This window comes from Myodes glareolus, chromosome 16 (assembly GCF_982192425.1).
Source record: "Myodes glareolus chromosome 16, mMyoGla1.1, whole genome shotgun sequence".
Classification (NCBI taxonomy): Eukaryota; Metazoa; Chordata; class Mammalia; order Rodentia; family Cricetidae; genus Myodes; species Myodes glareolus.
This window is the reverse complement of record NC_142041.1, coordinates 21,209,008-21,221,640: the sequence shown is the minus strand read 5'-3', so window position 1 is coordinate 21,221,640 and position 12,633 is coordinate 21,209,008. Positions and strand designations below refer to the sequence as shown.

Here is a 12,633-nt window from a genome sequence, read left to right as displayed (position 1 = left end):
GAAAGGCTTCGCGCACCCCCTGGTGCTCCGGCGTTTTGTGTGGCAGGAGAAGATTGTCTTCTCTCTTTCTGTCTTGCTTTCTCTCTCCCTCTGGTTGCTCATTATTCAGAGAGAGACACAGAGGGAGGGAGAGAGAGAGAGCGCGCGCGAGGGAGAGGGAGGAGAGGAGAGAGAAGAGGAGAGAGAGAGAGAGAGAGAGAGAGAGAGAGAGAGAGAGAGAGAGAGAGAGAGAGAGAGAGAGAGGAGAGGGAGGGAGGGAGAGGGGAGAGAGACGGATATCTCAGGTCATCTGCAGCTGCAGCGAGTCTGAGGAGCCGAGGAAGGCAGGGAAGATGGCGATCCTCCATTGCTGAGACCCGGCAGAAGCACATGAGACTCCCAAACAACTTCCACAACAATAACCCGAGCAGGAAGAGGAGAAAGAGAAAGAGGATAAGGAGGCGGTGGGGCTGGAGAACCCGAAGCACCTCCCGGCGCCGGGACGCTTCTTCTGTAAGTTACTGCAATTAACCACCACCTCCGGGGTGGTTCTGAGTGCTCCGGGGAGGAGAGCGCGGGGCGGTGGAGGCACAAACGCGCTCATTCATTCGGCCAAGGAGAGCTGGCGGCGCGGGGAGGAGAGGAAGTCCCCTGCTTGGACTGGCTATGAGGAGAGAGAAGAAGCTAAAGAGAGGAAAGACCGAGGAGGAGGAGGAGAAGGAGGAGGAGGAGGGGGAGGAGGAGGGAGAGCAGCAGGGGGAGGAGGAAGAGGAGGAGAAGAAGCTAGGGAGGAAGAGGAGGAGGAAGAGGAGAAGGTGGTGGTAGCTGTGGAGGTGGCTGTGCTTTTCCTGCTGGCTGCTCCTTCTGTCTTCTGCGGGGGGGGGGCGAGTCCTGTGGCTTAATTAATTTCGTGTAGTTCTGTGAAGAGAAGAGAAGAGAAGAGAAGAGAGAGAGAGAGAGAGAGAGAGAGAGAGAGAGAGAGAGAGAGAAATTAGATGAGTGAGAGGCGAGAGCTGGAGGCTTAGGACGGATGCTCCGAGTGTGGGGACAGGAGTAGGGACAGAGAAGGGGGGCGGAGGGCTGAAGGCCAGGAGAGACCTTAGCCCGAGCCAGAGGGAGCGAGCGAGGGGTCAGAGGAGGGAGCGCTCGGAGCGAGCGGCCCCGACCTGAGCGGGTTGACCTCTTTCTTTCTCTGTCCCTCTGCTTCCTTTCCCCTCCTCTGTCTGACTGTCCCCCGCCCGATGGCAAAGCCGTGCGGATTGGCACCCCCCTCTTCCTCAGGTATTTGGCTCTCCTCTCTCTCTCTCTCCTCTCTCCTCTCTCTCCGAAGTTGGGATGCGGGGGTCGGGATGTGTCGAGGGGGTGGCTGCCGCCGCCGCTGCTGGGGAGGAGAGAGGCGACGAGCGGGGGGCTGCGGGCCGGGTGGGGGCGCAGGTTGAGGGACAGCTGAGGAGCTGTCTCCAGGCTGAAGGTTCAGAAGCGTCTGGTTGGAGGAGGACAACGGTTTCTGGAGAGGAGAAGCCATTACACACGCTTGGCTCTCCTCTGAGGCTGGGAGAAAGGAAGGCAAGGGGCCTGGAGGGGGGGCGTCTCACTCCTGGTGCGGTTCCCAGGGGTCTGCCCTCCCTCCAGGCACGGGGTGGGGGGGAAGCCGCAGCCGCCCCCCATTGGAGCAGCCCCTCTCTTTCCCTTTCTTTATCTCCCTGTCCTCCATTTGCAAGCTGTCTGCTTTGGTTCCAGTCCAGACTCCAAAACACAAAGCTCCTTCTCACGTTCATTCTCCAGGCTGTTCACCATTCCTGAAGGAACCCTGGTTTTCTTTTCATTGTGGCTCCTAACCTACAGAGAGGGAGGGGAGGAGGTTGCCTGGAGTTCCTTTTATATTCCTCCCTAACCTAAAAGAGAGGAGAGAGAAAAAAAAAAGAAAAGAAAAAAAAGTTTCATTTTTAAGCACGCGCCTGGGATGGGAAAAGACCAACCAGTTGGGGCTTTCTCCAGGGCTCCCGGGGGTTGTGACTGAGTGGCAGTGTTGGCTGTTTGGCTTGGTTTGGTTTTGTTTCTGGAGGTTGCTTGCAGGTTTGGGGAGGAAATGACTAGTTGGGTTGAGAGCTGAGAACTGAGTCAGGTAAAGCCTTAAGCCTGTCATGCTGTGACTCCACCAGAAAATGGAGGAGAGCGGGGCTTCCAGGAGACAAAGCTGGGGTTAGAAGTGTTTATAAAATTATGGATGTCTCCATTTTGAAGCTCTGTTGGTGTAGGGCTGGAAGAAGAGGCATGCCTGCCTACTCCTTCTCCCTCTCCAGAGGGAGACCTTGTGGTGGTTCCTCACTATCTATTCATTAAACAAGGAAATGAGGGCTTTTAAGGGTTCCTTGGATTTTTCTCCTACCCAAGGAGTGCTTTCACAAGTTACTGAGATGTTTGTTTCCATTTTAAAGTAAACTTTTGGAATTTTTTCTTCTTTGGAGTGGACCTGAAGGGTTTTTGATCTCCCTCAGGAAAGGCAAGGCAAAACCTAAAACATTTCCACTGAGATCTTCTCCCAACTTTCAGCAGCTCCAGGTCCCCTGAATGTCTCCAGGAAATGTTTATTCCCTCAGCATGAGGGTGGTTGATAGCCCTGAGAATTTTCTTTCTTTCTCTCTTTTCTTTTTCTCTTTTGAGTTTTGGGGCTTGGTTATCATCATTCTGATGCATTGCAAGACTTTATTGTCTGGCTTGGGGTGTTTTTTTGCCTGAAAGAATAGACTGTGTTCCTTCCAGATCTCAGAGGAACCCTTTCAGACTGGCAGTTTCTTCGGGTTCTACCTGTCTCTTCAGGCTGCTTCATTTGTGTGTTAGGCCTTCCTAGTTCCTTTGTTTCCCCCCTTCCCTTTCCTTCTGCTGTTTCCCTCTCTGTGTTCTCCAGGATTGTAAGTCTTCAGAAATATCACTCTGTCTTCTTAACAATGTCACTATGGAAACAAATGATGTCAGTTGAGAAAACCTTATGTCCAGGTATCTTAACCTTTTTAATTGGAGGAATTTATTAATCTTGTAGGAAGACATTTTGTGAGGATGGACTGAAAACAGGAGCCAGTCCTACCTCAGCACACACACACACACACACACACACACGCACAATGATGTGGAGCCCTTCACAGATTAGTTCTAGAGATCGCATGTAATTGACCCAACTAAGGAACTGAATTCTGAAAAGCTTCAGGGTTTTATAAAAGCCAACCATGAAGATGTTGCTTTTCCATTAGGTAAGGTAGCCATCTTGAGGATGAGGGAAGATGTTGGAAGATTTTTAGATGGACTATTGAGATAGGTGAGGAAGGCTTCGCAGTGTGATGAAAACTTGGAGGAGATTCAGAACCAATTAACAGATTCTAAGGGGGCTAATTGGACCTTGCTTTCAACTAAGGAGAAATGCAGAAAGGTGGCAGCTCCAACAGAAATAAGGAAGACATTGGTGAGCCACTCACACCAGCCTTTTCCTTGCCTTCTCATTATGTGTCAGATTTTTGTACGCAAAGTTCCTTCTGTCTACATTTTTGTGTGTGTGTGCATATTGAAGTGGTTTTCGATTCCAGATGTAATTATGTTCTGTTGAGTAACTGGTAGCAATGTCATTCAGTAAATGCACACTGCTGTATATGACAACATCACATTTTTCAAACCAAACTGTTGTGTCATTAATTGAGGGTTATTGTTCTTCTGCGGGGTGTGAAAGGAGACAGGGAAATACATGGCTCTTTAGCTGATAATTGTCCATGGTCAATGAAGTAAAACCCTGTTTGTACAGATGAAGATGTATGGTTTTCAGTGGATGTGGATGCTCATTTCAAAATAGGATGTTCAGATCTTTGCCCCTTTAATAAAGACCTAGAATTCTGCAAGAGCGTTTAGAAAAACAATTCTTGCTTGGAATCAGACCTTTCATTTTTTTCCTTCATTTTAGAATGCTATCTTTTGACTGAATCACTTTGGTTTTTAAGTTGTCATGTTATATTTAAGTTTGGTAATACACATAGAGATGCTACATGTTCAGCTTGGAAGTTTAAATGCAGTAGCTAGCTGTCTGGGCAAGTAATTATCAGATAATTTTGCATCTAATTAACTGTGTGTTTATGTAAACATAAATATGTTGATCTTGAAACAAACTTTCGTGCTATCTTTTTTATAGTTGTTAATAGTGCGGAGAGTGGTGACTTTGCTTTAGTGGGTTGGCTGGGGGAGCTGGGGAGGTGAAAAGCTGCCAGTCACTAGAACAGCTTGACTCACTGTACTTTCTACTTGGAAATCAAATGATTTGCTGTCTTCTCAGGTAGGGTTAGAGTTGAAGGCATCCGGACGTGGGGACAATGTGGTGCCTGAAAGACGGGTTGGAGTTTGAAAATGTATTCTAATTGATAATCTAAACGACACTTCCAAGGGCTTTGTACTTAAGCAATATGGGAGGTCCAATGGCATTTTGAAAGGCATTAGACCTACACACTTGAATTGAGACAAATACTTTGAATTGAGCACTGTGAAAAAGATAAAAAATAAAATCAGTTTGAACATTCTTTTTTGCTGTCAAAGCTTAGAGATCTTTTTTGATTTGAGATATCAAGCCCACAATTATTCCTGCTACACAAGAGATAGTTGTTGATTCTTCTTATTCACTAATATTGCTCTCACTGATTTCATACGCAGCCAACTGGCCTGAAGACCCTCCTTACCTCACCCTCTTCCCTGCCCCATCTTGGAAACAACTTTTGCATCCATTTTTCCTAATGTGTCTTCTGGAAGACAGTAGAAGGTGGGAATTCCAACTTTCCTAATGGATTTTAGAGTACTTGTGGTCAGTTTCTTGAAAGAAGGAAGGATAACGTTGCCATCCGAATGAATCTTTGTTTTAAGTGATGGAGTTTAATAGGGCCTAGTCTTCCTTTAATTATTCCCCATGTTGAGAGCTTTAGTTAAGGTAGCCTTTGTCTTCTTTCTGGGATGTGTGTCTTTCAGATTTATAATTCACTGAGTTTCCCAATAGGGAATTGATGGGTCTGGGTTGAGTATTTTAAGTTGCGAGCCGAGGTGCTGGAGCCGAGGGGCTGGAGCACCAGAGGGCTACTTTGTCATGCCACAGTCAGAGATTAAGAAGCACAGAAGCAACGAATCCCAACCGCAGATTGTGCATGACTGTGACTTCATGTCTGAACTATATGGGAACTCCAGAAATTCAAAAGAAGGTGGGGCTGTAGCTCAGTGACTGAGTGAGGTCCAGAACTTTTGTGGCTGGGGGGAGAAACAGAAAGAGGGGAGGGAATGTTTTCCTGGTGTATGGACACAATTCAGTAAGAAAGACCTCTGTCAGGTGATGTGTGTGAGCAGCCTGTGGGAGTCCTGAGCTTCTGAAGTTGTTGGCTTTGAGAGAAACATTATCTGGGTGTTGGGGACCTATTAATTGATTATGAGAAAACAGAGAAGAGAATAGATAGTGCTAAAAGAAAATTCCTCTCCTTGTGTGATATGCCAAGACATCTGGCAGATGTTATGTGGGGCCCTAAGGAATGGACAGTTTAATTTTAGCCCTAGCAAGGAAATGGGAAGTTCTAAGCTCTTTTAATAGCACAAGTCTTAGTTTGGGGAAGGTTGCTTAAAATAATAAGAAAGGAAAAGAGGCATTTTGTGGAATAGGGAGCATAGACTGAGGGTTTGAGGGTGATAGACAAAACCAGGCAGAGACTAGCATCCAAATCACTAAAAATTGACAAGTGTTTATAAGTGAAGAATAATAAGGAGTTAATATTCACTACATAAAACTTCCAGTTTAAAGCTAGGCATTATATATATATATATATATATATATATATATATATATATATATATACACCTTAAAGAGATCATATATTTCAAATATCCTCCATCACCTTCATTTTACCCAAGAGGAAACTGGCACACAGACGTGAAGTGACTTGTTGCATAGGGTCAGAAAGTTCAGCTGTAACAGAGCCAGACCTAGAACACAGGTCGGGTTGAATGACTGCAGCCTGGTGCCCGTTCCACTACCTCACCAGTGTCTGAGCGCTGTAGTCGGTCCACAGCTGTCCTCTGCAGAGCTGAAGCTCTCCCAGAAGCTCAGCAGTCCTGCCCTTGTAGGACAGGCCCATGGATTTTGTTGTTGTTTGTGGTTGGATTTAACACGTTGGGACTCAGGGCTGAGGTTCTATACTTCCTTCATGGATGCAGAGACTGATTTTGTTAGTGAACCTTCAGCTACTGGTTGGTAGCTGTATGTGTATTTTTTTTTTAAGTTTTCTGTGTTCCTCTCTTGTTCTACCATCCAGAACTTAGAAGTGCTTTTCAAATGCCCTTCTTTGGAAATTTCTCTGGTTCTATTGCAACTTTCAAAAGAGTCCACAATTGGACTCTAAGGATCTCTGTCTTGCAACATGGTGCAAATTCGAATTGGCTGCTTTTAGACATGTCGTTTTGTAATACTGATGAATGGCCAAGAGGTGAAATCTAATCTTAACTGGTGGTTTTCTAGTATTCACTACTTATTCAAAAAAAAAAAAAGCCCAAACCGACCAAACAAACAAACAAACAAAAAACCATGGGCCTTCTATGTATCTTTTTGAGTCCTAATTCTCTCTTAAGATCAATGGCTTTCTGCTTCCCCAGTAAACTGCAGTCATCAGTCAAATGACTTGGACGAGTACTTTGGAAAGGGTGAGATGGGTTTCCATGTCTGTCTCCTCTTGGACAAGCGCGAGCAATTTTGTAAGAAAGAAGAGTGATGTTTGGAAGTTTCCACACTTTCTAAAGCATCATCCAAACAAATGAATAAATTCTTAATCTCCGAGGCAGCCTGGAGAAGGTAGCGCTGGATGCGGGACTTCCGGCAGAAACATAGTTAACGTTGTAAGCAGTTGAACCTCAGTGTGGCACTCCTCCAAATGAGTTGACTGTTGAAAATAAAATGTTCCAGAAGAACAGGGAGAACAGGAAAGAAGTTAAAACAGCATGGTTTGCATGCCAGGGCTGAAGGAAGAAGAAAAAAGTCTAGGGTGGAGGAGGGGGGCAATGGAACCAAGGTGATCAGCGATGAACTGTCTCCAAATCCAGGGACATGGACTTTTATGACTCTGGATGGAATCTGCAGCTTACTAGAAAGCTCTTCTGAGTTTTCTGTCCCCTGAATCATACAACTAATAAAGGAGAAGGCCATCAGAAGTGACTTGGGTTTACAATTCCTGTGTGGACACGCTGTCATCAAGTTGATCCTCTTGCTAAGGACTGTGGTCCTCAGCACTCAGAACATCCGTAAGATTTGTGAAGTCTTCGGATGTGTGGCTCCAATGCCAAATGATTATTGGAGCATTTGGGTGGGTAGAGTGACGGGGTAGGAGAAGGTGCCAGCACCATCACCTCCCTTCTGTGGAGCAGCTTGCTTCGGATCTTCAAAGCATTCTTTCTTAATTCCTAGCTGGACACTTTTTTTTTTTTTCTTGAGATCTTCTTGGAGGATTGGAGAGAAGGTTTCTTTTTCTGGCAGCCCATGGGTGTTTGGGTATTGATTTCCATACTTTGGTGTGTTTGCCTGTTCAGATCATTGTTTATTTCTTCTGGGTTATTAGTAAGATGCTTAATGCTCTACCCATCCACACTGACCCCACCTTCACTCAAAGGGTGGAGCCTGCCCAAGAGGGGGAAGAGATTGGTAGGTTTTGTTTGTTTGTTTTTTACCTGCTTAAAAAGTACTTGAGGACAAGGGCTGAGTAATTCGGAAAGTCATTGGCTAGGCAATTGAGGAGACTCTGAGCAGAATCCATTAAAGAAAGCCAGAGAAACTGTTCCCCAGATCCAGTGGCTCCTGACTAAATATGTTAGGATCACTCAGAAGGGAAGCAAGCATTTGCCCAAGGTGAGTAAAACAGGGTCTTACCTTGGATTCATATTGGTTAGGAGCATAAAAGGAGCCGGAGGCCCAGGCAGGACAACTGTGTCAGAAGTAATTAAGCCCAGGATTTGTGGAGAAGCTTATCTGCCACAGAGCCCAGCTGGGGAAGGCCAAACTCACTCCTTAAGCCCTCGTCTGGCCAGTTGGACCAGGACACAAGCTAAGGCCCTCGGATTTTACCTTCTTCTCTTCCCTATGCAAGTGTAAGAAGGCAAAGCCATTATTCTTCAGGGTTTTTTTGGTTTTCTCATGTCTCCTGAGTGCTTCTCTCTTGAGCTTGGAAATGCCAAGGGCAAGGGGGGTGGAAGCTGGTTACCTCGGAGGGCACCTTCTCCCTGTTAACACTGCTAGCGTGCCTATCTGCCCTGTACCTTATTACCCAGGAAAATAATTGTGCAGTGGCACAATGTGGGATACTTGAAAGATGCTTGCAGCACAAAGGTTCCACTACTCACCTGCGGATTAAGAAATGGGTTTCTAAACCATCTCATTTCTGTTGCTAATGAAAAGCTTTGGAAGGCACCTGTGAATTAGGGCTCCAGCTGCTATCATGGTAGGGGAAGATAGGCCTTGAAAGGATGCATGGATTAGCCCGTCAGAAAAGCAAACAGTAACATCGGCACCAGTAGAAAATAGACAGGGTTGTGAAGCTAACAGAAAAGCGGGCTAAAGCATTGCTGTAATTATATGGTGAAAATGTGCCAGGAAAGAGAGAGAGCCTGCTTGGATGGGGAAGGGAGAAGAGGTGGAATAGGGGAATAATTGACAAGTCAAAATGGAAGAGGTCTGTCCACTGGGAAGTAAGGCATTGCTCCAAAGAAAACAATAGAGCAAACAGAAGAAAGGCCTTGTAATTTGGTACCCGTTGCACGTGAAATATGAAGAGCGACAGCTAAGACACTCTTTAGTAAGTTCCTATTGGGAAAGACTAGAATTGGACGCGGTAGGCGATCCGTGTGACTTCTAGGTTACCATTGCAGCCTTTTTGATAAAGAACAGATGGAAACTTGAGGGAATTAGTTAAGTAGGCTCGATGCAGATTTTCCTGGAAAATGGATGATGCGGAGAAGAGAGGACTGCAGCAAATGGCTGCATTATTGATGGGCAGAAAACGTGATAGTCCTCTCTGAGGCTATCCCTAGCGCTTCTCAGCCTACACTCTGGGTTCTAGAAGGAAGGCAAAACAAAGACCTGCTCGCTTCAGGGAGGAAAAGAGCGGACTATGACCACTGCCCGGTGTCCTGTTTAGGGTTAAACCATTTGACTGAGGCAAAGGTCAGCAGAAGCTGATAGACCAGTCTACTCCCAGCATTTTAAAATTCAGAACCAGGTCATTGGGGTGCAAGATATTTAACCATTCTCATCCCTGGCTACATCGTCCTTTGTGTTATAAACAATTAATCAGCAACTCAACAACAGCCGTTCAACTCATGGGGTTCAACTCTAGGGGTTCTTCAGTTGGGGCAAAATGCGAACCCTGGGCTACAAGCTAAAGCTCCCCTAAGGTAGACAGCGGGCAGAGATCATGTGAAGATTTCAACATAAACACTTGCCTATCGGAATCGCTTCTCTCCCTGTTTCCATCGAGAACTGTCTCTGAAGACTGTAGTATTTAATAGTAGTAACTTGGAGGGGGAAAGTATGAAGGGAGTATTTTCATTCGAATGTCAGAGTTTAGTCACAAAGGCTTCTCCCCTTTCTGCTGTCAGCTGGAGACTGTCTGTCCTAATATCGACTGAAAACAATAAAGAGTAAATATGATTGCTCCATCAAAAAAATTCTGCTAACTCCGATTTAGCGTAGGGGTCCCACATAAAGCTTCAACGTGCTATTTCCCTCCCAGAGGGGCTCATAGTTGGTATGGGTACCAGGTAACGTTTATTTGACATTTAGTATGAACCAGGGACTGTCTGTGTGGTGGAAGAGGCAAAGGTTAGGGAGATAATTTGCCCAGGGTCATGAGCTAAGAGGTAGGGGAGCCAGAGTTCACGTGAGAGGTGCCTTTCTCCAGAGCCTTTGCTCTTCGCTGGTAGGACCTGACCTATATGCTAATAGCGTAGGTCCATGATGGTCTGTCTTCTCCAGTAGCCAGGAGGCTTTGCACTGTAGAAGGCAATCTGCACATAATGGAAAATTGATTGATTGTAATGTATTGGTTAAGAGGAAAGAGACAGCCTATTCCAATAACTCGAGAAAGCGTTTCACCAAGAGCATGCTTGTCTTCTGAGTTCCAAAGGAGACCTTGTAGGAGTGAGTTACTTGGGGGAGTACATATTTTTAAATTGTATCAAACTCATTAGAGATTTTTCTTTTAGTTTTTCAAGACATGGTTTCTCTATGAAGCGTTGGCCATCCTGGAACTCCCTTTGTAGACCAGGCTGGCCTCGAACTCAGAGAAATCTGCCTGCCTCTGCCTCCCGAGTGCTGGGATTAAAGGTGTGTGTTCCCACTGCCCAGCTTGCAGATGGAGTTTTGAAAACGAGCTCCTGTCTGAACTGGCAGACAGACATGCTGTCTCTCTCTTGTGGTCCCTTTCGGAAATCTTGGTGCTCTGTATTGGCTTTGGTGGCCAGAGGCTGAAGAGTGTTTTCAGAAGCTATACCAGACAGACATTTAAGAGTCAGTGAGTGAAAAGTGGAGCCGACTTTCCTGAAAGCGGACACTGTTGCTCCCAGCTCTGCTCAGTGGTGACCATGTGTTCTGCTTAGACCATCGAGACACAATGCACGCTCTGGCCTCCTTTGCCTCTTCTTGGACTGCTCCTGTACTATAAAGAAGCACTGTTTATAGGTGGCTGCAGATGTCCTTCAGAGAGTGACTGTCTGTCCTCACGGAGATAGAGGAGGTCTGTATGCTTTTAAGGTGTACAGGACCATGGACTATTCTGTGAGACAAGTCATTGGACACAGATGACTGAATAGCCTCCTCAGCCTCCATCTTCACGGCAGCTCTGTTCCTCTGAATTCTGGTACCTAGACAGATACATAGTCAAAACTTCTGTAGGAGGGTAAATGTATACCCTGTTTTCAAGTGCACAAGAAAATGCCATTTTTTTTCACCTCATTAGGATAATTACCTGTCAGACTTACCCAAACCATTGTTTCCTTTATTTATTTATTATGCTGTGTTGAGTCTTGCATATGGTAGAGAAGAAATTTACTACTAGGCTACATTCGCAACGCTCAAATTTACTGTTTGCTTGGATAGAGAAGTCTGAGAGGCAGAGGCAGGGGCTGGTGGATCTCTGTGAGTTTAAGGCCAGCCTGGTCTACATAGTCAGTTTCAGGACAGCCAGGGCTATGTAGAGAGACCTTGGCTTTGAAGAAGAAAAGAAGAGAAGAGAAGAGAAGAGAAGAGAAGAGAAGAGAAGAGAAGAGAAGAGAAGAGAAAGAAAGAACGAAAGAAAGAAAGAAAGAAAGAAAGAAAGAAAGAAAGAAAGAAAGAAAGAAAGAAAGAAAGAGCAAACTTTGGAGTGTAGGTGGTATTCATGGAAGAGAGTAAGTTATAGCAAAGCCCATGATTCTTCGGGCAGAATTCCTAATTCAGAGGAATTGGGACTCACATAAACTGTCCCTCACTTCAGCCTATCTCAAAGACCAGTCTTCAGTCAACTCATTTCTTTGGTCTTCTTAATTCCTTGGAGAGAAGCCCACCCAGAGTGCCTTCGGGAACTGCTTTGAAGAGAGCAAACTGAATTGGGTCAATGTATCTCCGGGACCGTGGCAATTGGGCATACGATGTTCAATTTGGGAGCATGCTCAACATGAGAGGTACTGCAGGAGCGAGAGGAGGCCTTGGGACATGTGTGAGGGGGGTAAGAGGGTAAGATTTATGTATGCAGGCCTGGCAGAGGAATCAGCCACCATTTTGCAAAAAAGAAAAGAAATGGAAAAAAATTACATTTTCAAAGACAGAATCAACCGTATCAACAAAAAAATAAAAAACACACTGTGTAGATTACATGAGCCAGAGGCTTTCAAGAAAAAAAGAGTTCTATCTTTCCAGCCACTTGAAAGTTCGCTCAGTCCCTTAGCCCCATGCCGAAAATTTGTGGTTGGGTGGGGCTAGGTTGTAAGAGGTGCCCAAGAACAGATATTGGCTGACCATGACGCCCGTCTCTGCCCTGTGCTTGACTCGGTGCGCCCTGTGTCCTGGTACACTCCCTTTCTGACCAGTGACTCAGCTTGTTAGTTACGAATGAACAAGCATCACCGATAGGTCCAGAAATTAGCATGTGTTAAATGTTATGTGATTATTAGGGGGAAAACAAGATAACCTAGTCAGTGGGCTTAATTGGGTTGTGATTGCCCGATTGCTGCTTCACGATAATTATATTCATAACCCCATCTCTAGACGTCAACTGCAATTATCAGAACTGACCCGAGCACAGGTGTTTGTGATCTTACCTGGAGCAGCACTGGACGGCGAATCCCTGACGTCTCTTGTGACCTTCCCCTTCCTCTGTAGAAAGGCCTGTGATAGTATTGTTGCCTGCCTGCAATCATACACACTCTGTTTAAATTGTGTTGGCTTCTACAGAAAAGCATATTCTTAAGGTTTTAAACAACAAATAAGACAGAAAACCATAAATACACTAGCATGCCAGAGTCTTGAAGCATAAACGTTTTTTTTTTTTAAAAAAAAAACGGCTAGATTGCTTTTTTTCTTAGCATTTTCGTCTGTTGGAAGTTTTAATGTGCTTCATCTAACTTGCTTTGTAA

At 45.5% G+C, this 12,633-nt stretch overlaps 1 protein-coding gene across 4 annotated transcripts in view; it reads left to right on the top strand.

The window, feature by feature from the left end:
• Window positions 1-247: 247 nt before the first annotated feature.
• The window catches only part of Znf462 (zinc finger protein 462), a 135,056-nt gene continuing 122,670 nt past the window's right edge, over window positions 248-12,633 (top strand). The window contains exon 1 of one of the 4 annotated variants that reach the window (XM_087897119.1): window positions 248-492. The gene's annotated coding sequence lies outside the window, so the exon portion shown is untranslated. Of the gene's footprint in view, window positions 493-804; window positions 1,261-12,633 lie in introns of those variants that run through there. The other 3 variants (XM_087897120.1, XM_087897121.1, XM_085677137.2) reach the window with 3 other exon arrangements.